This window comes from Rousettus aegyptiacus, unplaced genomic scaffold, assembly GCF_014176215.1.
Source record: "Rousettus aegyptiacus isolate mRouAeg1 unplaced genomic scaffold, mRouAeg1.p scaffold_m13_p_2, whole genome shotgun sequence".
Classification (NCBI taxonomy): Eukaryota; Metazoa; Chordata; class Mammalia; order Chiroptera; family Pteropodidae; genus Rousettus; species Rousettus aegyptiacus.
Window position 1 is genome coordinate 61,442,752 of NW_023416295.1, and position 27,567 is coordinate 61,470,318.

General features: G+C 33.5%; 1 protein-coding gene across 4 annotated transcripts in view; it reads right to left on the reverse strand.

Moving 5' to 3' along the window:
- Positions 1–1,744: 1,744 nt before the first annotated feature.
- Positions 1,745–27,567, reverse strand: part of ARL6IP6 (ADP ribosylation factor like GTPase 6 interacting protein 6) — a 198,682-nt gene continuing 172,859 nt past the window's right edge. For 2 of the 4 annotated variants that reach the window (XR_004955540.1, XR_001597643.2), the window contains 2 exons: positions 4,620–4,691; positions 1,745–3,763 (listed from right to left, as the gene is read on the reverse strand). The gene's annotated coding sequence lies outside the window, so the exon portion shown is untranslated. Of the gene's footprint in view, positions 3,764–4,619; positions 4,692–12,319; positions 14,135–27,567 lie in introns of all 4 variants that reach the window. The other 2 variants (XR_004955539.1, XR_004955538.1) reach the window with 2 other exon arrangements.

The following is a 27,567-nucleotide window of genomic DNA, read 5'->3' on the forward strand; positions in this document are numbered from 1 at the left end:
AAATGGGAAGGAAGGGTAGACCAGGAACAATTTCCTAAAGAAGTGACCTTTGAGTCAGATTTGGAAGGATTCATAGACTTTACACAGAGAAGAGGGAAAGGGCATTACAGGCTAGGGGACAGCTTGAAGAATGGCAGGGAGAGAGGTGCACAACATATTAAAGAAAAAAGATTTCTTCCATTGACAGGTGAAGGAAGAGAAAGGAGGTGACAAAAAAAAAAAAAAAAAAGCCTGGAAAGCTATCAGGTCCAGATCATGAAGGGATTTTAAAAATCATATTAAGCTATGTACATTTTATTTAGCTGAATAGAGGGCTAAAGATAGGCTTTGAACAGAGTAACATAAGATTTTTACCTTAGGAGCCATTGGGAGAATTTGAGAAAAGAAGCAATACTATAATAAATGGTTTTAGAGGCCTAAAAAGGGACCTCTATTGAAAAGCTGAAGTGAGGACAAGAAATTCAAATGGCCAATCAATGTATGGAAAGATGCTAGACTTCACTCTTCATTAGAAGATTTAAACTAGATCAACAAGGAGACACCATTTCTCATCTCATCAAAAAGACAAAAATGAAAAATATTGACAATATGCATTTACTAGCAAAACCATGAAAAAATAAGGATCTACATATGGTGTTAAAAGAAAGCTCAAATGGATAAAACCTTTTAGGCAATAACTTCCAAATTTAAAACGAGCATTCCCTTTGACCTACCAGTTACTCAAGCGTTCAAATACACACACGCATGAACACACACACACACACACACACACACACACACAGAAATTATACAACATTGGAAAACTTGGAAATATGCAACAAAAAAAAAACTGATTAATAAGTTACGGCATATATATTCAATATAATTCTTTTTGTAACCCTTACAAAAAATGAGATAAATTTATATGCAGTGAAATTAAAATTTTTCATAATATATTATTATTTCATTAACATATTAAGAGGCCATACAGCAGCAAAAGGATGTGATTAAGTTCCTAAAACTGAGTATGTGAACGTGCATGTGTACATAAAAAGAGACTAATAGATAAGGTTAAAATGATATAAAACAGACTATCTAACTAAATTTAGAAAGTCAAATTGGAGAAAGAAAGGACCTGAAAAGGGAAAACTTGTTTTAGTTGTGGAGGGACAATAAAGTGTTAGGAATCTATCAGAAGGCCTTCAAATAATATGATGACATGACTAAATCACATTGGTAAGTTAAATTTGTGAGAGTATTTAGTCAAAGAGAAGAAATTAACAAATTGTACAATAGTGTAATCGATAATACCCATAATGGTTGAGTGATGTTTGTTTCTTTGCTTATAATTTGGTGAGAATTCTATCCCGTGGAGAATCTTGGTATACAGAAATGCCAAATTGGGCCAGATACATAGCCCTTCCTTGTCAGCATTCTATAACACCAACAGACATTTTCTGTGAGAGAATGGAAAGAAGAGAATTGCCACCATTCTACTCTCTGTTTTTATGAGTTCAGCTTTTTAGATTTCACATATAAGTGATATTAAACAGTATTTGTCTTTTCCTATCTGACTTATTTCACCTAACATAATGCCCTCAAAGTCCAATCATATTCTTTTCATACACACACACATATACACACATATGTGCTTGTGTGTGTGTGTGCGCGCGCACGCGTGTGTGTGTATAAATAATCTTGAGCTGCTGGTAACCTATTTCCCACCTTTTGGGGAGATGCTGTCTAAAAATAAAAGAAGCAAAGCTGAATGATAGAATATATTTATTTGGAATCAGTTTTTCCCTTGGCATGAGCCAACATACTTCCTTTTTGCCTAAGCTAATTTCATCTGAGTTTCAATTGCAAGCAAAAACTTTTGACAGATACAATATGTTATGTATATATACCATGTACCAGGGGCTGAGGGTAAGAGGAATTGGGGAGACATTTAAGGGTACAAACTTGCAACTAGTACATAAGTCCTGGAGATCAAAAGCACAACATAGTGATTATAGACAACAATACTGTATTATAAACTTCAAAGTCGCTAAAAGACTAGATTTCAATTGTTCCTACCACAAAAAGAAAAATAATATGTATGTGATGTGATAGAGATGTTATCTAATGCTATAGATGGTAATTATATTGCAATATATAAATATATCAAATTAATACATTGTACAGTGTAAACTTATACAATGTTATATATCAATTATATCAATACAATGAATATAAAATAAAAATAATAACAAATAATAAAATAAAATAAAATAGATTTCCCCAGAAAACACAGCCTCCATTATATCAAATCAGAATCTTAACCCTTGCCTTATGTAAGGTAGGATTTCTAGTTCCAATTTAAGAATTTGCTGTCATCTAAAGCATACTTCTACTTATATTCTAAGTTTACTTTTGGTGGCATTATTGTTCTCAAGTGTCATAAAAGATAAACAGAATATTTACTTTCTGTGCATCTGTAATGAAGAAAGAACAACTAAGCATGTGGAAAAGAGGAAGAGAATCAATGATGAAAACCATGCTAGAAGCGGTTACTGGTAAACATCAGATTTCTTATGTCTTGATACCACAGTTCTTGTTTTCAAACAGAAGATAATTACTTTCCACAAAATTATCTGAAAAAATCTAAGCTGTATCATAAACCATCATGAATTCAGATTGATCATGCGTATGACTAGTTTAATTAAACCAGCTAAAAATCAGAAAAGTAAATGTATAATATATTTAAATTTGAAATAAATTCAAAATATAAAATGTCAGTTTTCTTAAGCATCCTAGATTATAAATTCAGTTTGATTCCAACAAAGCTCAATTGGAAAATAAATTCCAGGTAAAAGAAATGACATGGTGGGAAAATGCTTAAAGAAATTTAGAATCAAGTTAGACCTCTAGAAGACCATTTTCTTGAACAGTTTAGTCCCTTGTTGCCTAATTATCACTGTCCCTAAATATTATGATTTTTGTTTTTATAAAGGACCATTAAAATATACAAATATATAACCTTCCTTTAAATTCATTGTAAAAAGATCATTGAGGCCATTGCCCATTCCATTAGTCAATATCAATAGTCTTTTTCTGTTGTTTTTTAGTATCACAAAATGTTGCCCAATTTATTGCACTTAGTAAATATACATACTTATTAAGACAATATGAAATTACACCTATGAATTATAAAATAATTTTCATAAAATATATTTCTCTGAAATATTTGAAAACAATACTTTCTCTTGTATAAAAGAAGTATACATATTGCAATCTTGCTTATACTGTTAATTTGCTTAGTATTATACAAAGTTAAATGTTGACAAACATCAAATGGATTACAAAAATTTCTAAATTTACCTGTTGCTGGTTTATGTTGTATTATATATGCACCAACAAATTAATGGGCAGATCTCTCCTTTGAGCTATAAAAGTTATAAATTAAAACAAGAACTTGTTATTTTTTATGATTTGTGGTATAAAATATAAGTTAATTCACTTATAAAGAAAAATTAAAATGATTGAGAAAAGATAAAACTAGAACGGATTGTGTAGTAACATACAAAAAGTTCACATAATTTTATTCTAAAACATACATTTACCCAAGTCAAATATATACTTCAAAGTATGGAATAATTCTGAATGATATACACCAATGCCTTTTGGAGCATCCAATTAAGATGATTTATTCATTCCTTACTTCTCGTTCCGATGGAAAAATCGAGTGTCAAATATTCATCTTCACTCTGGACTCAGATGTCCTAAAGGACAGCTCCAGCGATCCCTTTAAGCACGGGGTTAACACTAATTACTACTGATATCAGAAAATTTCTGTATCTCTTAGCATAATTATTAACATAGCTAATAAAAACTAACATGGACTAAATCGTCATTGAGTATCAAGGCATATGACAAATGGTTTGCATGCATTATATCACCAAATCCTCCTGATAGTTTTATGAGATCAGTACTCATTATTTCCATTTTAAATGAAGCTGCAGATCATACAGATTCGAGTGTACCTAAGGTCACAAAATTAAGAATTTGCAAAATAATATCTAAAACCTGAATTTTTGGCTCCAAAATCCACGGTCTTAGTGCTACACTGAATCAGTATTATAATAAATCATTTCCCTAACTTTTAAGAAAGACAGTGCAAAAGCAGAACAAATTTTTTAAAAAGTTTAATTCTTTTAAATAACAGCTAAGTAAAACAAGAACTGGCTAAAATATATTTCATTTTTATCTTGGGGTTTAGATCATGTTTGAGGATTTAGATAAAAAATAATTTGGATAAGCTAAAAAATATTAATTATGAGAGAGAAATTTTTAAAGATTTAATAAAAATTTAATCTTCACAGTTCATTCTTGTAGCAATTTCTGTTGCCTGGTTACCATGAGACAGAGAAAAACAACTACCTAAGAATTATCACAATTGAACTAAAAATAATGAATATTTCTTATCTCCCTGTTCTAGTCTTACATACTTAATTACAAAATAGAACAAATAAAATTAGTTATATGCTTAGTAATAGCTGTTTAACATATAAACTAATGCTTTCTTCATTTTTTTGTTGAGTCTTCTAACCTCCTAGGTATAAAGCTGACAAATATATTTTTAGTTTCAGTGAGAAAAATACCTTATAGCATCTGGCCAGTGAGTCATCCAAAGTATTCTGTTGCTGACAGCAAAGTCTTGTTTTTGAAAAGCACTATGGAGATAAGAAATGAATAACATACAGTCAAGATAAGGAATTTATGAAATGAACATCTGTCATTTTTGCTATCTAAAGGTCTTCACACCTATTTTCCTAGTAATAAAATCCTTCTTACCTGGGGAACACATTCATTGTAGTTTAAGCAGAGCTGAACTTATCACATCCTAGACCACAGAGGTTAGTACAAGACCTCTAATTGAACAAAGTTCTTCATCCCTTTGGCCGCAAAAGTTGGGCACATTATCCTAGAAGTCTAATCATATTTTTCAGTGTAGTTGTTTACTATATATACAATATACAGAAATTTTATGATTTCAGTAGTAATTAGTGTTAACTCTCTGCTTAAAGGGATCACTATCTCCCTTTTGGATTTTGATCTGTAAGGATATAGACTTGTGGTTACTGGCAGCTCTATCTCACACCTTTTGAGGAGATCTTGTCTAAAAATAAAATCAATAAACAGAAGAAGCAAAGCTGAGTGATATAAGAGTGTCATTTGGAGCCAGTTTTTCCCTTGGCCTTTATGGTTACATGAACCAACATACTTCCTTTTTGCCTAAGCTAATTTTATCTGAGTTTCAATTGCAAGCAAAAAATTTTGACAGATACAATTCTCTCGACCATGGAGTTACTTAATTCCTTCTTGAATATACTTATATTTAGGAACCTGGAATTTGAAGATGAGCTCTTTAAGATAACTACCAGCTGTATAAAGTTGTATTTCCTTTCATTTGTCTTTAAAGTATCTCAAGTGTGGAGCTGTGATAGTGCATTGGAATTCTGCAGGTTGACACAATCAGGGCTGTATCTATACATTACAGTAACCCTCATGCTTTAATAGTATGAGGCCTTAAATTCTATCATCGGTGATTTATTTCCTTATGTTAAGCAATACCATTTACCTGTAATCCTCTATTGAGAAACAAATGACACAGGCACATATATCCTAGTGTGAATACTCAGACAGTTTTTCTCCATGACAGAAAAATATACATCTCAAAATTTTTCAGAAAGAAGGCAAAAAAGTGAAAGGATCAAGAGGATGAGACAAGTCACAAACAGAGAAAACATTTCCAAAAGCTATATCTCAAAGAGGACTGGTATTTATAATATACAAAGAACTCCTAAAACTTAGCAATAAAAAAGCAACAACCTGATTAAGATATGGGCAAAAAAGGTTGTAACAGATACCTCACCAAAGAAAATATACAGATGTCAAATAAACATATCAAAAGAGAATCAATATTATATATCATTAGAGAATTGCAAATTAAAACAAGATACTACTATACATCTGTTAGAATGGCCAAAATCCAAAACACTGACAATACCAAATTCTAGCATGTATGTGGGACAACAGGAACTCTTGTTCACTGCTATTGAGAATGTAGAATGGTAGATCCACTTTGAAAGATAGTTTGGCAGTTACTTACAAAATTATACATACTCTTACTATATAATCCAGTAATTGAACTACTTGATATTCATCCAAATGAGTTGAAAACATATGTCCACACAAAAATCTGCCCACCAATGTTTATAGCAGCCTTATTCATAATTGCCAAAACTTGGAAGCAACCAAGATATCTTTTAATAGGTTAATAGAGAAATAAACTGTAGTACATTCATGCAATAGAATAATATTCAGTGTTAAAAAAAAAACTGCACTATCAAGTCATAAAAGGACATGGAGAAACTATAAAAACATACTATTAACTGACAGAAGCCAATGTAAAGGGGCTATATAATGTATAATCCTAAATATATGACATACCTAAAAAGGTGAAACTATGGAGACAGTAGAAAAGATTGCCAGTAACAGGATTTTGGGGGAGTGGTGGATAAATAGGTGGAGCATAGAGGATATTTAGGGCAATGAGACTCTCCTGCAAAGTATTGCAATGGTGGATACACATCATAATGCACTTGTCAGAACTCATAGAATGAGAGTAAACCCTAATGTTAACTAGAGACTTTGGTTGATAAAAATATGTCACTGTCGGTTCATCTATTATAACAAATGTGCCCCACTGGTACACCGACGTGGGACGCTGACAGTGGAGGAGCCTGTGTGTGTGTAGAGAGGTGATATGTGGGAACTCTGTACTTTCTATTCAATTATGCTGTGAAACTAAAACTGCTCTAAAATAGTTTATTATTTTTTCAATCAAAGAAGATTAAAAGCAATAAAACAGATGATAACCAAGAATCAATTGGCACGCATCACAATTTCTCCTTCCCAATCACTCTTCAATGGGAAGAAAGCTGGATTTAGGGCCTTATATTCACATAACAAATATTTATTAAAAACTTACCACGTGATATGTGTTTTGGAAATAAAATAGAAATAGTCATTTCCTGCATGCAGCTTACAGTCTAATAATAAAGAAAGAAGTAAGAAAAATAAATAAATATGTAATTACAGATAAGTGCTATAAAGGAAAGATATAGGGACCCAAGAGAAAATGACAGTGGGGACAATTTTATCAAGAAAGGGGAGAAGTCCAGCAGATTTAGAGATGTAGGGTCAAAGGAGCATATTTACAATATGAGAGAACTAGAAAATATTTGAATATTGGCGAGACCAGTGCAATAGAGAAAAAGAAGTCTAAATGCAGGAAAGAGAGAAAGTGGTAGTAAATTAAAAAAGCGAGAACCCCAAGATGGTACGAGGGGATGGAATCCAGAATGTACGTAGAAGATTTCCTCTTTGATAGAAGAAAAATTCCTCTATTATAGCAAGAGGAGTATAAAGAGAAGAATATTTCCAGATATCCTAGTGGGAAGGTATAGGCCTTCTTGTTAGGTAAACAGAAATCTTCTTTGGGGGATGAGAGTGATGGGTGGAAGAGGTAGAAAGAACTGAAATATTTTTTTATGAAATCTATTAAAATCAGGCACCATCTATTTTTGGTTTGCAGAGAAAATAGCTTTTATTGTGGAGACCCTTGCTATGTTAACCAGGTCCAGAGCACAATTATGTAAAAGTTTATGGTTTATAGAGGTCAAGAATAAAGCCATGCTAACAAGAGGAATACCTCTCTTCATGTTAGACTGTATTTCATCTGTTACTTAAACGCTTGCTTTAGTAAGCTACACTTATTTCTTAAGCTAACAGTGAGAACATCACCCACTGTGGCTAGGGAGAGGACTAACTGGAACTGAAGTGCCCTCACTGGTCTGCACTCAAGGCATACCCTCCAACCCCTGAGTCCGCACAACCGAGCTGACCAGGAAGGCCATTAGCATTCAGGCAAAGCTGGAAACATTCTTGTCTTATAAGGCCAGGGAGAAGGCGAAAGTGGGATGACATGGCCTATTCTTCTGGTGGGAAGTGGAGTTTTCTGGAGCAGAGTGTGTGAACCTCAGTGAGTTTTGAGATAAAGGGCTCCAAAAAATAGGGAGATGGGAGGTAATGGTAACTGAGGAGAGAGAGAGGATCCTTTAGAAAGAGAAAAACTACTCAAGACAGCTTCTCCTAGAAGGTCTTAGTGTGCAAGGTGATTCACTAAGTCAGATAAAATGATCTACTCCTCCAAAATATATGGCTTTCCTGAGATCATTCTAGTGTGTATTTTTTTTTTTTTTGGAAGAAACAGGAGAGAAAGGAAGTATTTAGGAGAGTAACTAGCACTTATTCACCCTACTGGATTACTCTCAGCCAAACAACATGGGCTGCCTAGACTGGAGGAAAAAGAAGATGACCGAGAGAAACACTGTCACAACTAGGTCACAGAAATATGAGGCAAGATCTTCAATGAGAGTTTAAAAAGAGAAAAAATATGAAAAGATTTTTGTGACAAATGGGAGAATGATGCTTCAGTATACCATAGGTTGCTAGGAAGAATTGAGAGCCCACTCAATCCTTTGTGTTCGAGCCTTGGCTATGCCATTCATTACCTTTGTGGTTTTTTAATAATATACTTAATGCCTTTGTACCTGAATTTCCCTTGATGGTAAAATAGGAATAGTAACACCTATGAAATAAGGCTTTAGAGAGGATTAAATGAGATTAAGTTTGTAAAGCTCTTTATACATATTAGATTCTTAATACATATTTGTTTCTTTTCTGTCTTCATAGCTTTCAGGATTCATAAGCTTTACAAAATTATAGGATCTTTTATTTTTAGGTCAATACTCACCTGAGACATTTTTCCTGGGTACAATGTTAACATTAGGCAGGATACAAAATAAATATAGAAAATCAGTAGTGCTTCTATATACTAAAAACTAATTATCTAAAAAAGAAATAAAGAAAATGATCTCATTTACAATAAAATTGTAAACAATAAATTACTTAGGAATAAATTTAACTGAATAAGTGAAAACTATAAAGCATTGATGAAAGAAATCAAAGATACTACAAGTACATGGAAAAGTGTCCTGTATACAGGGACTATAAGAATTAGTATGGTTAAATGTCCATACTATCTACAGTCATTTATAGATTCAATGCAATCCCTACCAAGATTCCAATGCCATTTTAACAGAATCAGATAAAACAAAGATAAAGTTGTTTATAGGGAACCACAAAAGACCCCAAAGCAATCTTGAGAAAGAATAAAGCAGGAAGTATCACACTTCCTGATTTCAAGCAATATTATAAATGTATAATAATCAAAACAATATGGTACCAGCATTACAGAATCAATAACCCAGAAATAGATCTATGCATATGATCAATTAATATTTGACAAGAGAGCTAAGAATACTCAGTGGAGAAAAGATAATCTTTTCAATAAATGGTTCTGGGAAAACTGGATATTCACATGTAAAAGAATGAAACTAGACCCCTGTCTTGCACTGCTCATAAAAATTGGCTAGAAATAGATTAAAGACTTAAATGTAAGGCTGTAAACAATAAAACTCCTAGAAGAAAACATAGGGGAAAATCTTCTTGACATGAAAGTTGCCAATGATTTTTTGGGTATGGAACCTAACACACAAACAACAAAATAAAAAATAAACAAGTGGGACTGCATCAAACTGGAAAGCTTTTACACATCAAAAGAAACACTCAACAAAGTGAAAAGGCAGCCTACAGAATAAAAGGAAAGATCTGTATATCAAACACCTGATGAGGGGTTAATATTCAAAATATATAAAGAACTTATACAACTTAATAGCAAAATAAAACTCAAATAATCCAATTTAAAAATGTGCAAATGACCTAAATAGAAAATAGCCATAAATGGCCAACAGGTACATGATGAGGTGTTCAACATCACTGATCATTAGAGAAATGAAAATCAAAACATAATGAATATCACCTTACATCTGTTAGAATGGATATCATCAAAAAGATAAAAGATATATGCTGGTGAGGGTGTGGAGAAAAGGAAACCCTTGTGCACTGTTGGTGAGACTGTATACTGGTAGAGCCACTATGAAAAACGGTATGGAGTTTCCTTAAAAAATTAAAAATAGGAATACCATATGATCTAGCAATTCCACTTTTGGGTATATATCCAAAAGAAACTAAATCAAAGAGATATCTGTATACCCCTGTTCAGAGCAGCATTATTTACAACAGTCAAAAACATGGAAATAATTTAAGGTCCATCAACAGATGAATGGATAAAGGAAATGTGTACATATGCAGTAGAATACTATTACTCCATAAAAAGGAAGGAAACCCTGTCTATCAAGACAACATGGATGAACCTTGAGGAAATTATGATAAGTGAAATAAGTCAGACAAAGAAAGACAAATACTGTATGATATCACTTATATCTGTGATATCTGTGATCTAAATATGAGAGACAGAGAGATCAGATTTGTAGTTACCAGAGGCCAGGGTTGGGGGGTAGATGAAGGTGGCCAAAAGGTACAAACTTTATCATAAAACTTTTGAGTGCTCTACCTTATGGATACATATGTTTCTTTCATACAGCGTTTGAAATGTTAGTTCTATAGTATTTTTTATAATAAAGATCCATGTGATTCATACATTTGTTTCATTAGAGGCTTTGATAGCTATTTAAATGATCATAAAATAAATTTTTAATAGTTTTTACATATTATCTTTATGTTTTTAATATCATTGGCAAACTAATTATGAGAATGTAATTTGATGAAACTGCTTTTATTTGGAACAGAAAAAATTTAGGTCCTTGGATATTCAGTGCAGTTTTGTATTTACTTGTTTTCTGGGTCATTTGAAATTCCATCATGCTGCACCAGGTTCTCATCTTTTAATGTAATCAGAATCACCTCAGATGTATTTTAATAATTTAAGTTCTGAGGCCTTAACCCCAGAGCATCTGATTCTTTAGCTCTGAGTAAAATCAAAGAATATGCATTTTTCACCAACAACTCAGGTAAGATTAAAGCAGGAGGTCCTTAATCCTCATTATGAAAAATAGTCAGAGTCTAGAAATAAGTGCATTCCCTTTGGGAAAAATTATTTGTTTTTATCATGTAGAAAATTTAAGGAAACTCATATTTATATATAGGTCACATTCAATTTACTTCCAGAAATCAAGAAAAAAACCCATTTAATTTGAAGTTTTGTTCACTTTTGAGTGTTATATCTTATGAATACATATGTTTTATACAGTTTGAAATGTTAATTCTATAGTATTTTTTATGATAAAGATCCATATGATTCATATATTTGTTTTATTAGAGGCTTTGATAACTAAACGATCACTTAGTAGTACAATAACAATACTTTTACAATTTCCTTTGTCTATAAAAATATTTACTTTGAAGCCCCAGTATTATCAAACCTTTCCTATCTTAAGGATCTTTATAAGAAAAAGGAAAAATTTCCCAAAATTTCCTTGAAGATTTCCCCCCAAGGATATTTACAAACTACATCTTGTCGAATCTTTTCCATTGCTTCTATAAGAAGTCATATTTCTTTACACACAGTAACAGAGAACATTACAAACACAAACTTGAAAGCTTATGTAGAATTTAAGCCAGATAAAACTTGGAAAACAATGATATGTCTTTCAGAGAATTGCCTTTCAGCAGCATTGAAAAGGCATAGTTCGGATATAAAATAGCAGATAAATGTAATGCTTTCCAAGATGGAACATAAGGTCTCAGTTTATTTTAAGAGAAGAAAAAATTGGAAAATATCCCAGAAATGTCATTGTGGGTTGAACAACCCACTAGTATAAAAAAGAATTAAAAAAAAAAAAAAAACAATCATATAATACATTTATTAAATTTAGGGAAGACAGTAGAATAAAAAGTGTTAGATTCCCTTAGGGAAAATATTCAAGTGAAACTAAGTTAGTTCTAAACTATAATTGAGTATTACAGTTTAGTAGAAGCTATTTTGAACCATAGGACCAGAAGAGACCACAGACATTGATGTGGTCATTTTCCTGCCTTCTGTCAAGTCCTACCACAAGTACACCTAAGATTAAGAAATAATTTATTTCTGTTAAATTCCTGTAGAGGGAGAAATTTTATAAATCCCTCATTTATCTGTTATAATCGATGCACAGGTTGAATACATTTCATTTCTTCATTTATTCAATCCAAAAATATTAAGACCCTACTGTATGTCGGTTCGAAAACTGGTCCCCATATAGGTAGGGCAAAGAGAGACTGAAGAAAGACTACTCGGTGTTGGCAGGTGGCAGTTTTAAGCAAAGGAACTTACTTAAGAGGCTTGTCTTGGATGGCTACGAGATGAGTAGATCTTTTCACACGCCTCCAGAAACCTAAAAGTTTATATAAAGGCCATTTTAATGGGGTTATCATATTTACCATCCAGATGGTCTCAACAATACATTGCTCTCAAGGCTGTGTCCTACAAAACAGCTCCCACTGTGGGAACAGTGGGAGAGCCTACGTTCCAAGCACAAGGGAGTGGATGAGGACCGCCAAATTGTTCAAGTGTAGCTCGTGTATCAACCAATAGTCACAGCCTCTCAATTACTTCCTCCAACACCATGTACAAGATCCATCATTGCCAAAACCTCCACACGAAAAGTGAAAAATTTAGTCAATCACTGAATGCTTCAAATGTCAGATTTATTCTGATGAGGTAGGTACTATGCAATAGCATGAACATTAAGCACTTGCCTGTACTATCCCTCCCCATTTCAATATTCACCCATCTCTACCCTCCAATCACAGTGTAAAGATCAGTAAGAACTTAAAATTTTCAGATCCGGAATCTTTCAATACTTGCTTTATTTGCAGTCTCTGGACATTTAATTTGTTGATGTTTAGTAGGCCAATGCTATTCACAAATCTATTAGCATGTATTTATATTCCATCAGAAATTGCATACATATTGTTAGAGAGGAAAGCAGTCAAATTACTGGGGACCTGTCTATGGCCATGTTACCCTGAAATGCCCAATCTTGTCTAATCTCGGAAGCTAAGCAGGGTCAGGCCTGGTTAGTACTTGGATGGGAATACCAGGTGTTGTAAGCATTAAAAAAAAATTACTGGGGACCCTCTCCAACACCTTAGTTAAGTAAGAGAGAATAGGCAAGAGATGGATTTTGAAATAAATAATCACTATCTATGCTTGCTAGAAGAGCCTAAATTTTGGAGAGGTAAGGCTTTGATGGAGAAAAAGGAGAAAGTATGGGCCACTTTACCTCTTTGGTGGGTGAGCTACTCTCTTATAAGGGAAATATTTGTCTTCTCTCTATGAGTATATTCTGATATTACAACTTCATGCATGATTGACAGGTATATGGAGTTCCTTCCCTGCTTATCAGCAAAATCCAGTCTCCTACATTTACCTCCAACTCTGCCTTCTTTAATATAATTCTAGAACAAAAAGGATGAGGTACTCCAAATACATAATAAATTTATCTGGTCCAGTGCTCTCATTCTATCACATACTTTCAAATTATTTATCTTTATCATATTTCCCAATGCCAAAATAATCCACTGTATATAATGAGAATCTTGTTCGAAGTGTCTAAAGTAAAAAGTAGTTATTTGATCATCAACTGATAATATGTTATTAAGAAAATTTACTGACTTCACAAAAACCAGTGCAGCAAGTTCATCATGGGGCCTGACTAGATTCATACAGTACCTTCATCTTTTACATGCATCTCTCTTCTGCTTCCAAGCTTCTCTGTGGATGTATTGATACTCATATTTTATACATATAAAGCCTTGAACATAATTCTCCATGGGGAAAAGTTGGCTGACAGGGAACAGAATTCAGTGAATCAATGCTTCTCCCTTTCTCCTTCCATCCATAAGCAGATGGTCCTGGGATACATTTTACATGGTTTCTCAGCGGAATATCCAATTTCTTATTGCAGTAACCAACTCATATTTTTGTATTGGTTCTCTTTTCTTCTATCCTGATCCTTAGTGTTATTACCCAATGAAGTACTTACACATAAATTTTCAGTGAAAGCTCTGCTCGCTAGGGAAACTCAGGTAAGATGGACAGTGATTTTCATTTTCATGCTGGTTTCCTAGAAATAATCATCTCAACCTGTGTTAATTACAAGTCAGTTAGGAAAAGAGGATAATACCAATAGCAATATATTTGAGATGGTTCTCCTCATCTAAAACCCCAGATATAAACATATAGATTGTACATATAAGACTATTTCCAGATGTTATTCAATATGATTGCATTACTTATTTTTTTAAATTTATTTATTTTCAATTATAGTTGACTTTCAGTATTATTTCATATTAGTTTCAGGTATACAACAATAAATCATTTAAAAGCATATTATTTTTAAAGATGAAAGTTTCGTGAACTGAATATTTGGTGTTGGTTATTACCTACCTTTACATACTAAATAATCATGAAAATCTTCCAAACATTTTTAACATCCCAAATTGAAATAAGTTTGCTGACATCTAAAGATTTCTATACTGTGCATAACTCCAAGTTAACTATATGAAAGAAAATAAAATAATTTATAATTTTAAGATTGTAACAGATTAACTTTGATGGAAGCAGACATCCTTTAGCAATTTTAATATTATTTCATGCATAAACATGCCAGAATTTCCATTGGACAGAGAAAAATTCTCTTTACTTACAAAACCTCGAGTAAATTCAAAGCTGAGAGCTAATTGATTAGAAAAATGGCAGTCTGTAGCTTTTTCAGAAGATTCTGGAATGTAAGCTTCACTAATTGTAGTTTCCTTGGAAGGATAGAAGTCTATATTAAATCTTGTCACATTTTAATCTATATTTAATTATCATAAATCAGTCTTCAAATGCCTACTGATGAGAAAGAAAATCACACAGCATATGGTAACCAAGGAGCCAGAAACGTTGCAAGGCATCTATTTCTTTGCTTGTGTGGTTAAACTAATAAATATTCTCATGCCGTCTCCCAAAATAGATAAACTCACAATACAATAAAACCATCCCTTCAATGTGGATCACTATAAGAGAAACTCTACTAATTGTTAAGGACCACAGGTTGCGTGAAAGCTACTGTTTCTTCGGGTATCACATTCTAGCAGCAAAGTTATCCTCTCTGGATGTTTAAATTGCTGTGTGAGTCTCCTGAGACTACTACAGAGTGATGGCTCAGCTCTTCCTTACAAACTTTGAAAGTCTGTGGTTTGTTGTCATGCCAGATACATCAGTCATCGTGCCTAACACTCCTTTCAAGGAAACTGCTTTTGCACAGTTCCTGCTAAAGAGATTAGCCACAGCTTTTCCTTCTGCAAGGAAACCATGCTCTGTACCACATAACCCACCTCCTCTACCTCCCTGGGGCCACACGCTATTGGAAAATGCGTGGGTATCTGACTCAAGGTCAGACCATCTTTCCGCTGTCCAGTGGCCCATAAATTGGCATGTTGTGAAAAACTTACTGAGTTCATTAAAATCTCGCTCTGAGAATTGGGGAATACAATGACAGTGTCAGCAGTGGGACCTGAAAGTAAAACAGTGCTCAAATAGAAGCCATAAAGTGAAGGAAAGGATATGAGCAGGCAGATTATGAAGAAGGAATCTGGAGAATTTTAAGGAGAAGAACCATAGTAAAGGCAGAAGTTTTCAGCTGAAAGATCAGTAAGCAACAGAGCAGGCTTAGTGATACTGGCCAGGTAGCACTGGAGCAAAAGCTTCCACTTACAAAGAAAGCCTTACCTTACCAAAATTGTATTTCTTACACCGAGGCTCCATTCTTGTTACAAATATCCTTAAAATCACACCTTCCTTGAACAAAATTGAGTGATTTAGGACTGCAGATAATTATCATTTTCACTACATTTTAAAGTATAGCACTACAAAGTAGACTAAACTATACCACAGTCTCACAGTTAAGTAAATTTTTTTTAAACTCACTTTGCTTACAGGATCTTCAATGTACCTTTATAATAAATTTCAATATTTACCACTAGTTTGCTGGCTAAATTGAGAACTCAAACCAAGTGGAGAATACAAAGGTAAGCAAGAAATTTGAGAAGTTAGTGTAATATTTATGATATTCTTATTTGTATCTCATCATTCATACATGACTTAAATCTTTATCTTGGCAGACAGACTGCCATAAGGAGAAGCAGATAATGGAAAGCAAGAGTACGCACCCCTTAATTTTGTTGAGTAACCTGCCAATTACAAAGACAGAAAAAGAGAGAGAGAGAGAAAGAGAAAGAGAGAGAGAAACACTCAGGTCCTATTTTTAAACTCACTAAATATTTCCCATTTCTCATATCTGAACCACTCCTGAGTTTAATGTAACAACGCCAAATAGAAAAACCAAGAGAAGAAGAAGAAAAACAGAATTTTTAATGTGTAGCTGCCCTTATAGGAAAAACTGAATAAAAAAATTCCTCACAAGTAATACTGAATTCCCCAAGGAAGTAATTTATACTTGTGTCCAGAATCCTATATTTAACTTTTATAGTTTGAAGGGAAAAAATGCCATCAGAGTTTCTATGAAAAACTTTTGTTTTTCATGCTTCAGATATCAGAGAGTCAATGACCTTGTGTAAAAACAAAACAAAACAAAATTTCTCTTTTTCTGAGATACACATAATGCTCACTTTTACTTGTTATTTGTAAGTATGTATTACCTACATATTTTAAATTGTTTAAAACCTTCTTTTGATTTTATGGTCTTTATAATCATTCACAAAATTAGTAATTGGCTCTAGATTACAAATGAAATTTTATACAGAAGTCTGTTTCTTTCCCTCTTCTTGAAATAAAGCTTAAAGTATTCTCCATGATTCTATTAACTCACATTCTGCTAAGCAATAGTTACAATTTATAAATCATTTGTAACTATAAAACTATAGTAAATCGAACTAAAACAGTAACAGGATATTGTATATATACATATATATATGTATATGTAATACATATATATACATATATATGTATTACATATACATTATCTGATTGTCTTTGTTAGTGTGTAGAGATGCAACTGATTTTGTATATTAATTTTTATACATAAACAAAAATCTGATTAATGTAAAGTTTATATTTAATAGTTTTAAACTACATATTTTATCAGTGGTGCTGAAGATCTCATATCAAAATAATACAAATATCAAAATAATACAAATATTCTCATATCAAAATATACAAATATTCTCCTGATTTTTCTTATAATATTTGTATAGTTTTTTAAATTTTAAATGTTTAATCCATCAACATGTATTTTAGTACATGGCGTGTGGATGAATCTAATTTTATTTTCTCCCAAATGAACACTTAGTTTTAATGACCAAATTATGATAGCTCCACCCAGAATGACTGATAGAAATATGACCCCTTTGTTATATCCCTATTATTTTTTTTGGAGGTACCCAGAATAATCTCTGCAAACCAATTAATTTGCTGCAGTTACTGCCCAGTGCCCGCAAGTGTTCCTATCTTGCTCTTCTCTTCATGTTTACTACCCAGTGCCCACAAGTTTTCCTATCTTGCTCTTCTCTTCATGTACCCAGGCTGACATCCCTCAAGTTCACTTTGTAAAATTTTACCACTGCATATTACATCATAGGAGTGTTAAGTGTCTTCCCTCCAGATTATCCCAAATTTGGACAACGCTGAGATTAGTACAGACACAAGAAGAATGCCTCTCAATGCTAATAAATGAAGTCGCTTAGGACTTAGATGTTAGATCTGCCTAATAAAAGCCCAATGAAGTGATACTGTAATGAATCAAATGACAGAACAGACCTGGGTGTCTCTTCTCCCACTCTTCTTCATTCCCCATCTCTCTAGCCCTCGATCTCTAGCTATAGGAGTAGAGAATAAAGGCAAAGATGAAATGAATGTTCCTCAAAATGTCATTATGAATACAAAATAAAACCTGGTTAAAATAAACTCTTAAAAGAAAATGAATTCAGTAAATTGCTCATTAGTCTTTTGACTAATTGACTTTTAATGGATTGATCTTGAAATTTCCACTCCTGAATCATAGTAATACACGTGCCTTGGATATGACCATATATTGCAGGCTTGGTCAATCAGTATCTTTTTCCCTAAGCATATTTAAAATATACAACCCATACCAGAGTCTACTCTGGGAAGACTGTTAGAGCTGTGGGTAAAGATGCTATTTCTTCCTTTTGTATATTAATCTATAAGGACCACATAAGCCTAGAATTGTCAGGGGACACCTTGCCACCTTGTAGAAAGAGACTCTCTGAGAATAAAGCCAACATAGAGGAAATCAGCGACAAGGTATGGACAGAAACAAAACCATAATCACATAGTCGGAGACATACATCAAGCTATTCTTGAAGACCGATGCCTCTAGACTTTTCAGCAGCATGGGACAAAAGTGTCTTTCTTTTTAGTATTTTATTTTATTTCATTATTAGTTTCAAGTATATAGTACATTGGTTAGACATTTAGATGATAGTTTATGAAAAGATCCCCCCGATTATCTTCCCTCTGGCTCTACACATAGTCATTACATTACTGATGACTGCATTCCCTCTGCTGTGCTCCCCATCTCCATAATCATCTATCAACTACTAATTTGAACTTCTTTAACCCTTCACCCCTTTCTCCCAGCCTCTCCTGCCCCTCCGGGGCCATCATCATATTGTTCTCTATATTTGTGAGTCTGTTTTTGATTAGTATCTTCCTGAGATTAAGCTCTTTTGAGTTAAGTTTCTGTCACTTACAACCAAGTGTAGACTAAAAAATTATGGCAAAGCACTGAGAAAACTTTAAAGTACTATACAAATCTAAAGAATTGTTATTGTTGCCAAATAAATGCAAGTGCTTTGCTCCAAATATTCTATTTGGTCTGATGGTCTGATTCAAGTTCAGTGACTCCATCATTCTTTATTACAACTTTCAACTCCATTCTTACTACCCTTATGTTAGGTAAGCCAGTATGACCATTATAAAAGATTGAAATAAATTTAAATAAAAACAACACGAAATTATCCAAACTTATCTGCAAAGACCATGGAAGAAATGAAACAGTGTTATGAAATCAATGTACTTGTGACATGTAAAAACACTATTCAAATCATCAAATGGAAATGCATTAAATTCATTATGAAAATTATTCTGTTATTGTGACTAAGTATTGCTGTGTATATCTATGAATAGAGTTTGATTTCAGGGACTTTGTGTTAATCAGCATACAGATTTAAGGATGACTTTAATAGCAAAAAAATTCTTTTACCTCAAAAAATAGATAGTATTATCTAATAGCTATTTTTCTGAAAATGATTATATTCATATCCTCCCAAAAACTATTTTCACCTTTAACTCATCAATCAGGAACCATTCCATCATCTCAAATGATATTAAAAGATTATTTTCATAGGAAAGCTCAATATCATGAATTGTAGTCCTTTGAATAATCTTTTTAACTCCAACTCTACTTTAAAACTTTGATCCATAAGAAAATTATTTTCAAGTTATGTTCATTTCATTTGGGATGAATGACAGTATTCCACTTCTTCATTGTGTATTCAGACCTCTATTAAACGGGGACATAAATATTCTCTTTTTGCTCAGATCATTTTCTTTGGTCCTACCATTAAGAGGCTTATTTAAATGAAAGAAAGCAATTTCTAAACATTACAAATATTGAATCTAATTTTCCTACCTCCCCTACCATTATCATAGACACTAGCCTGGCAAAGCTACAAAAAGAGAAATGCTGCTGGCTGTGGAATTCCATGAAGAGAAAAAGTGCAGTTTAGAAGGAAAACTTGGCAGACTTCTCCCTGCTGAACACAGATATACATAAAGAGTGATATGTAGAGTCGTCTGGCCAAAACTCTTCTAATCTGGGATGAGAGTACAGAATACTGGCTTCTTCTAAATCTACTGGAATCCCAAATCAGAAAAATTAGCTGGGAAAACAGCTGCCCCCAAACCTGTTACTCACTCCCTTAGAATTTCAAAAAGGAAACTCAAACTAAATATTGACTGGAGGAGAGAAAAGAGGTGAGAAGGCAGGAGGAAAATTGGTATCAAAGGGAAAGAATATTTTTCTCTAAACCCTAGAACATCAATTAATTGCCCTGCTGAGGGTAAGACTCAGAGTCAAAGAATGAACTTGTAGCACATTTTATGAATTGCAACTATGGCTGAGTTTTAGCCAGGTTTCCCTCCTTGAATACATTTGCCTTTGTATATTCAAATCCTATCCACCTTTCTTATCCCACCTTTAATATCACCTCATTTAATAACATTCCTCTAACTTCTCCCAGCTGCATGCCAGCTATTCTTTTCTGGAATATGCCAGTCCTTAACCTGTTACCCCTCTCCCATGATTCCTCTTTCACTCAACTCTGTGCAATTGCTGTTTATGTTCAATGTCTTATCTTCTCTGATAAATTATGAACTTCTGTAGGTTTTCTCCACAATGCAAGGCATTGAAAAATACCTGTTAAATGAATGGTATAGTGGAATGCATGGATAAAAATGTTTAAGACCAAGGATTGGGAAATATTTTCTTAAGAACCCAGAGAGTGAGTATATTAGATTTCATAAGCCAAGAGACAAAACTTAGAATATTATAAAGGCACTTATATAACCATTTAGTATACAAACATTGTAGCAAGTAAAAATCATTCTCAGTGTTCAGGCTATATAAAAACAGACAGCTGGAGAGATTTGGCCCAAAGACCATAATTTGCCAACTCCTAATTTATATCACTAAAAAGTAAAAGACATTCATTAAGAAGGCTTGTTTTTAATGTATCACTTTTAATTACCTTGTTTTATCCTTGAAATGATGTGTGCCACATAATGAATATGTGACACATAATAAATATGTGTTTTTGGCTGCCAGGGATCAAATCTGATCATCTATTCTTCTTTTTCAGACTCATCTAAAACATCTTCAGCTCCATTCCATATTTGACTTTGTGTTGTAGTACAATAAAAGGTCCAGTTTATCATATGTGTAAAAACAAAAATGATGTCATCTTTTCAGTATCTCAGTAGTAGAGAGAAAACCATGTTCAAAGATGAAGAAGTGGCAAAGGAAGGTAGATTCAGGAAGCAGCAAGTAATTAAGTTTTTTCCAACACATATAGAGTGCTGGTAGTTTTCAGTAAAGCTAACTGGTAGGGAGGGCCACTGGAATGCATTACCTATCTGTCAGAGGAATTTATAGTTAAAAGTATAATTTCAAAGAGGCAATCATAGACTTGAAAGTAACTATTTTCAGGCTTTGGACAATAGGCAAAGGAGGATTACTGTTCCTAGGAGAAGAGATGCAAACAAGGTGGGCCCCATGATCACCCCATTTTTTGAATGGATAAACGTTAAGGACTGTAGTACAGAGAGGAAAAACCCAAGTGGAGAACAAGAATATTGCTAAATTAAGGAAACAGATCAGAGTTCAGCATGGCTAAGCAGCTAAAATATATGCGGCAGAAACCAAAGGGAAGAAATCAAAAGAACTCCAAAAATCTACACAGGAGCCCACTTAAATCTAAATACTAATGGGCACATGTACAGGGTAAAAACTCTATTAAGGTTGGAACTTTAAGCTGAACAATAACCAGAGCTTAGAAAGGCCCAGGAGGCATCTGAAATATAACTAGTTAGATTAAAGAGACCTTGATGAACAGAGAGTAGAGACCTCAGAGATTCATCCATTAATATCAGGGCTAAACTAACCTAGAGTAAAAGCTACTGCAGATATGCACTATTAAAACTTAAAAGCTTCAAAATTATCAAGTTGATCTTCAAGTTACTTATCTGCTAAAACAAGTCACAACTTAAAGAAAAATCCAGATCCTCACCCATATAACATTTATATTGTTGAGTGTCTAATAAAAAATTACTAGATTATGTGAAGAAGTGGAAAAATGTGACCCATAACCAAAAGGAAAATACAATCGATAGCAAGAAACTTACCATATAGAGCAGAACAAAATAAGAGCAAGGATGCACATGCCTGAGACTGGCACAAACCCCCAGATAAATTTGAGGATTCAGAAGCAGAGGTCAACTTCTCACTTCAGGTTATACCAGAAAAAGTAGAAAGCCTTGAAGAGCTTCCTGGCATAGCACCGACATAGATGCAGGAAGGTAGACATGGCTACCTTGGGTAGCTAGGCAACCAGCCTCAGATAAGCTCATTGAGCTTTTCCCACCACTCCCAGAGCCAAGAGGGCAGCGGGATGATTTTCTGTGGCCAAGGGTTGGAGAAGGAATTTGAATATTGATATGAGAGTAGGTACTGAAGAAGCTTTAGGGCCAAAGGATAAACAAGAACTATTATACCTAAGAGGATGCCCAAGCAGCCAGATGGTAATATGTGACCCAGCTTCACCCCACTCCTCCACATATATTTTGGCATCTAACTATCCTGTGAAACACATATCTGAGGAATGTAAGGAATAAATTTGAGACAAACAATAAATTAACCCAGATTTAGTTTTTAAGTGGTAATCAAGGGTAGTTATGGGGTAGGGGAGACATTTCTTAACCATCTGTGTTTCCCTGTAGTGTTGTTGTTTTGTTGTTGCTGCAGCTATTATTTACAATAGCGATAATGGTATGTTTTATTTAAACAAAGTAGACTCTTGAACTCTTCATGGTCTCAGTTTTCATGACTGACTCCATCAATTCTCACTGGTGCAATTCAGCTCTTAGGTCCTGTTCCAGCCCCCACATCTGTCTTTCCTTCCATACATGTGCCTGTGCTTGACACCTTCCTTCCCTATCAAAATATGCCTTTCCTCTGTTCTCTTGGAATTCTGCCTGCTCTCTGCTTCTAAAAATTTTAATTCTGCCAAATGAACCTATTGAAAGAGCTGTGTAGCTGCCAGTACATTAACATTCTATCTCTCAAAGGTAAAGTGTTTTCATTAGAACAAATATCTCCTTGACAAAATGTTTTAAGAGAAGAATAGAAACTTCATTTCTGTTGAGAACCACTGACCTACATGCGCCAGTCCACCAAAGTAAAGCACAGGGAAAAACCAAGCTTTCCAACAGCACTAAGTAACCACTTTCTAAAGACTATGAATGACAGCTAACTACTACAAAATTTGGAAAAACATAAACATAATTTATCATATAATCCAGGACTCTTTTAAGAGGGAAAGGAGTGCTATTAAACATTTCTGAGATGAAAGTCATACATCATGACCGATTCATCCAAACCTAAGTATAATCACCTACATATAAAATAATTAATCTATTAATACAATCAAAAAAGAAAATTCAAATTTTAAAAATAAATTGAATATGCCTTTATTGCATCATAAGCTTAGCAAATGGAGGATAATCCAAGAGTGAAAGGAAGAAGTTAAGGACAAGTGATAAAAGAGGAAAAAGAGAAGCAAGGGCAAGGGAAGGGAAGGAACTGAGGTGAAGGTGAAGGTAGAGTTGTGCAAAGATATGGAAGGTAAAAGAGGGAGTCTGCCAGACGGAGAAGAGAATTTTAAAAGGTCATCTTCTGCTTATATATCCCTCATCACCACTCTTTCCCTTTCAGTTCTCCGAAAATAACCTCTGGTACAAAATAAGTTTTCTACAGATGTATGTATGCATTGCTGATTTCCATCTTGGATCTAGTATCTTACAGATCAACACAGCGTCAGTTCCTTGGAGTTTATTTGTCACCAGCTTTTTTTTTTCCTTCACTAACTATATACTTTTAAATGTCATGGTATAGCTTTTTCACGTATACCCAAATCATCTCTGCAATTTGATTATTTTTAAACAAATCATATAATCTCTTCTGTACTTATTTCCATTTGCATCTTTAAAGTATAAAGTCTCTCTTTAATAATATAACAATAGATATATTATCCCATAGAAAAATGGAAACATTTAAAATTACCTTAATGTTAGCAAATATCCAAAATATAGTCATATATTCCCCACACAATGTTTTGGGTTTCTCTTGTTTTTGTTGGTATTTGTCAATTTATTTTTATGGTTGCTTTGTTCACTTAAGTTTCCCATAATGCATTTAGTTGATATGTTTCTTAGTTTCTTTCGGTATTTTTAATTCATTTGTTGAGGATACCAGATCATTTGACCTGTAGACTTTTCCACTTTCAGGTTTTGCTGATTGTACCCTTATATCATAATCTAACCTGTTTCTTTGGTTAAATTTCATATTCCTTTAATTTTTAATTTAATATTTTTCTTATGTATTTAAGAAATAAATTTTAAAATGACAAAAGAAGGTATCCTTCAATAATATTTACACCAGGACCAATGCATTCCTCACCAAACATTCTCTTTGCCAGATCTCTCTAGCCTGCCCATATAAATAAATTTTTAATTCGTTTTTGGTATAACAGGTACCAATTCGACAGGTTATTATTACATGACCTTACTGATAATGACTTGAAAACTGAAAGGAAATTTGCTAACTCTAACCAAAGAAACCAGTCTTGATTAATTATCGGAGTCCTGTCCACAACAGATTACATGAGTAATCCTTTTTAAAACTGAGCTAAAACAAAGAGTTTAATCATAATTTAGAGTAGCTCTCATCATTCTTGCAGGTAATCCTTACAACAATAAAGTAGCAAATAGAAGTACACTCTGTTCTAGATGCTTCAGGATAAATAAAAATAAATCCAATAAATTTCTACTGCTGATTTAGGAGAATGGGATTATGAAAACAAATAATATTTGTTGAAAACAGATGTAGCAAAACAAGAGTAATTCACAGCCATTCACAAAATCATGGATGGTTTTTTAAATAGTCAATGTAGGTGCTGGTTCTGGGAAGATGAAAATGATTTCAATAGATAGGGGTAAAAGATAGGGTGTTTCCAAGCAGAAGTAATGGAATGACAACAAAAATGGAAGCAAAAAGTTATAGATTGCGTCAAAGAACAGCAAGAAATTCTGTATGGCTAGACCAAGGGCTGTGCATTGGAAAGACATTTTAGAGAAAGAATAGGTTGGGACCAGATGGGACATGAAAATTTGAACTTTATTTGGCATTTCTGTGAGCATAAAAGTATGTGATGGAACAATGTTTAAGGAATATGACTCAGGATATAGCATGGAGAATGGATTTAGGGAGAAAGATTCATGGCAGAAAGCAGGCCAGGGCTAATAAAGCTTAATTTAAAGTGTGGATGGAATCAGAAATAAAAGTGTAAATTTACGTTGCACTGGGAGGCAGAAACCAATAGAATTTGAACATGGATTTGCTATTAGAGGTATGGAAGACTAAATAGTCAAGAATGTCGACTCTAGATACTGATTGCCAGGAGGGAAATAAAAAGTTCGGGCATTTCTTGTGGCCTTTTTCTCTTTTAAAGTAATATAACAGCAAGTTGCATGGTTCTTCCCTTAAACGTCTTTTCAAAATTCTACTATTCATGCCCTGCCTTCTCTCAAGAAAGCACAAAATTTGGAGGGAAGTGAAGGGCTTCTTAAAACTGATTGAATCAGAAAGCTACTGAATAAAACATAATCTTATTTATTGATTTCCTCAGAAATTTTGTGCTCCATTTCATCCTAAACCTCTTGAGCTGGAACTTCACTGTCTTCTCTCAATCCTTATGCTCCTGTTTTGTGATGCATTTATTAAATTGCTTGACTGTAAGAACTCTCATCTGATTACAATGGCACATACTTGCATGCAACATATAAAAACTTCCAGAGTTCCTGGTAATAACTCTACACTAGATTTCCTCTAAGTAGGACTTCAAAAACTTTTAAAACAGCCACGATAACTCCTCGGACAAAGTTACATTTCCCAGTGGGATGGCAATATTCAAATGCTATTAACCATGATTTAGATGGAGTTCAAATCATACCTGATTCAATAAATTAATCAATTAGCATACCACTATGCCAGACCTCATAAACAATCAAAGAGAAATTTAAAAAACAATTCCTACCTTCCAGGAACTGGGGGACGAGAAGAGATAGAGTCTTAGTGTTTCAAGTATTTAATTAAATACCACAGTAACTGATTCAAACTTAGTCAAATGTAGTTAAACATTTTTTTAAAAAAATCATGTTCACTGACTATAGTAAAAGAGGAAGGCTTCGTGTTGAAGGAAAAAATTCACTGGTCCTTGAAAGGTTAGTTAGCTAAGGACCAGCAAAGAAGAGGGAGAGAACAGAGGTTTTGATGAAAGCAAACTAATGGCATTGGAGTGAGCCTAGTATGGACAAGAAACAGACAAGATGCTGATTTTGGTGAAACGGAGGGTAATGTTAAAGAAATGAAGAATAATACATTGACTAGGAAGGAAGAACCTTACAGTTGAACGCTTATTAGACAATGTATGGGTGAAAAAAGTTATTGAAATTAATGACTAGAAGAGTAAGATAATTGAAGTGGAGTTTTAGGAGGATTGACTGACAGGTATATTCATGACCACTTGGGTACTAGAGAGATACTAGAGACTGGAAGTTCAACTAGGAAGCTGCTCAAATAAGAAGTAGGGTTAGCAAAATGTTTAGGATAAATGTGAAATGAAAAGAAGTGAAATGAGAAGGCAGCAAAATCAAGTTCCCCAAGAGATTCTGTAACACTATGAGTTGTTAGAATAATTATGGAAAGTAGGGAATAAATTTAAAGGCTAAATTTTTTTTATGCAAGTTAAAATAGGTTATTTTCTTCACCTTTAAAGTAGTTTGTATCTATTTTGTTTGACCATAAATTCTTGATTATTCATACCAAACAAGAGACACTTAAGAGCCAAGACAGAAATGAAAAGTTTCAGGAGAAAAATAAAAAAAAAAAAGTTTCCATGTTTTTGGAGGGAAAGGAGAGTTTTCTTAAAATTAATAAAATAAAATTATGGGGAAAGAAGGCATGATAAATTCAAAGCTCTAAAAGAGAATAGAAAGAAAATTCATACTTATCAAGTATCAACTTTAGATACTTCATCTCATTTAATCTTCCCTTTAACAAAAGAAACTAGTTTTCACATTTTATAGTTTTTGAATTAAGGACTATGAAATATCTATGATCAGGCTTTTAAAGTAGTGCTTTAATATGTTAATATGCAGAGACTATCCAAAACACAGATAGCGTATGCAACATGTTCCAAAATTTTTATCCACAGAACCTTTATCTTCTGGTGCATCTTGTGGGATTAGTTAGTGTTTCTTATTAGGTTGAACAACGTCATCTGTTACTTCTAAAAAAGCCTTAAAGGATGGAAAAGTGGAAAGGCTACTGGTATACATTTATGTGCTTAAAAGTAAAAATATAGGTGATGAATCTATATCCCACTGAATTTTATTGTATAAGAAACCAAATAACATACTTAGGCATGAATCACTGTGTAAAAGGGGCTCTTTCAAATGTTACACAGCCACAATTTAGGAAAAGGAAGCCTATTTGAGCTTTTAATAAGCAAAATTTTTCTATGATCCCATGACCAAGCCTTCACCAAACAGTCTCTTATTCATCATAACTGTTTCTTTCAGATGACTTCATCTCTGGCAAAAACTGAAAGAAGGTGGTCAGTATTTAGAAATACACAAATCGAAACACAAAAAAAAAA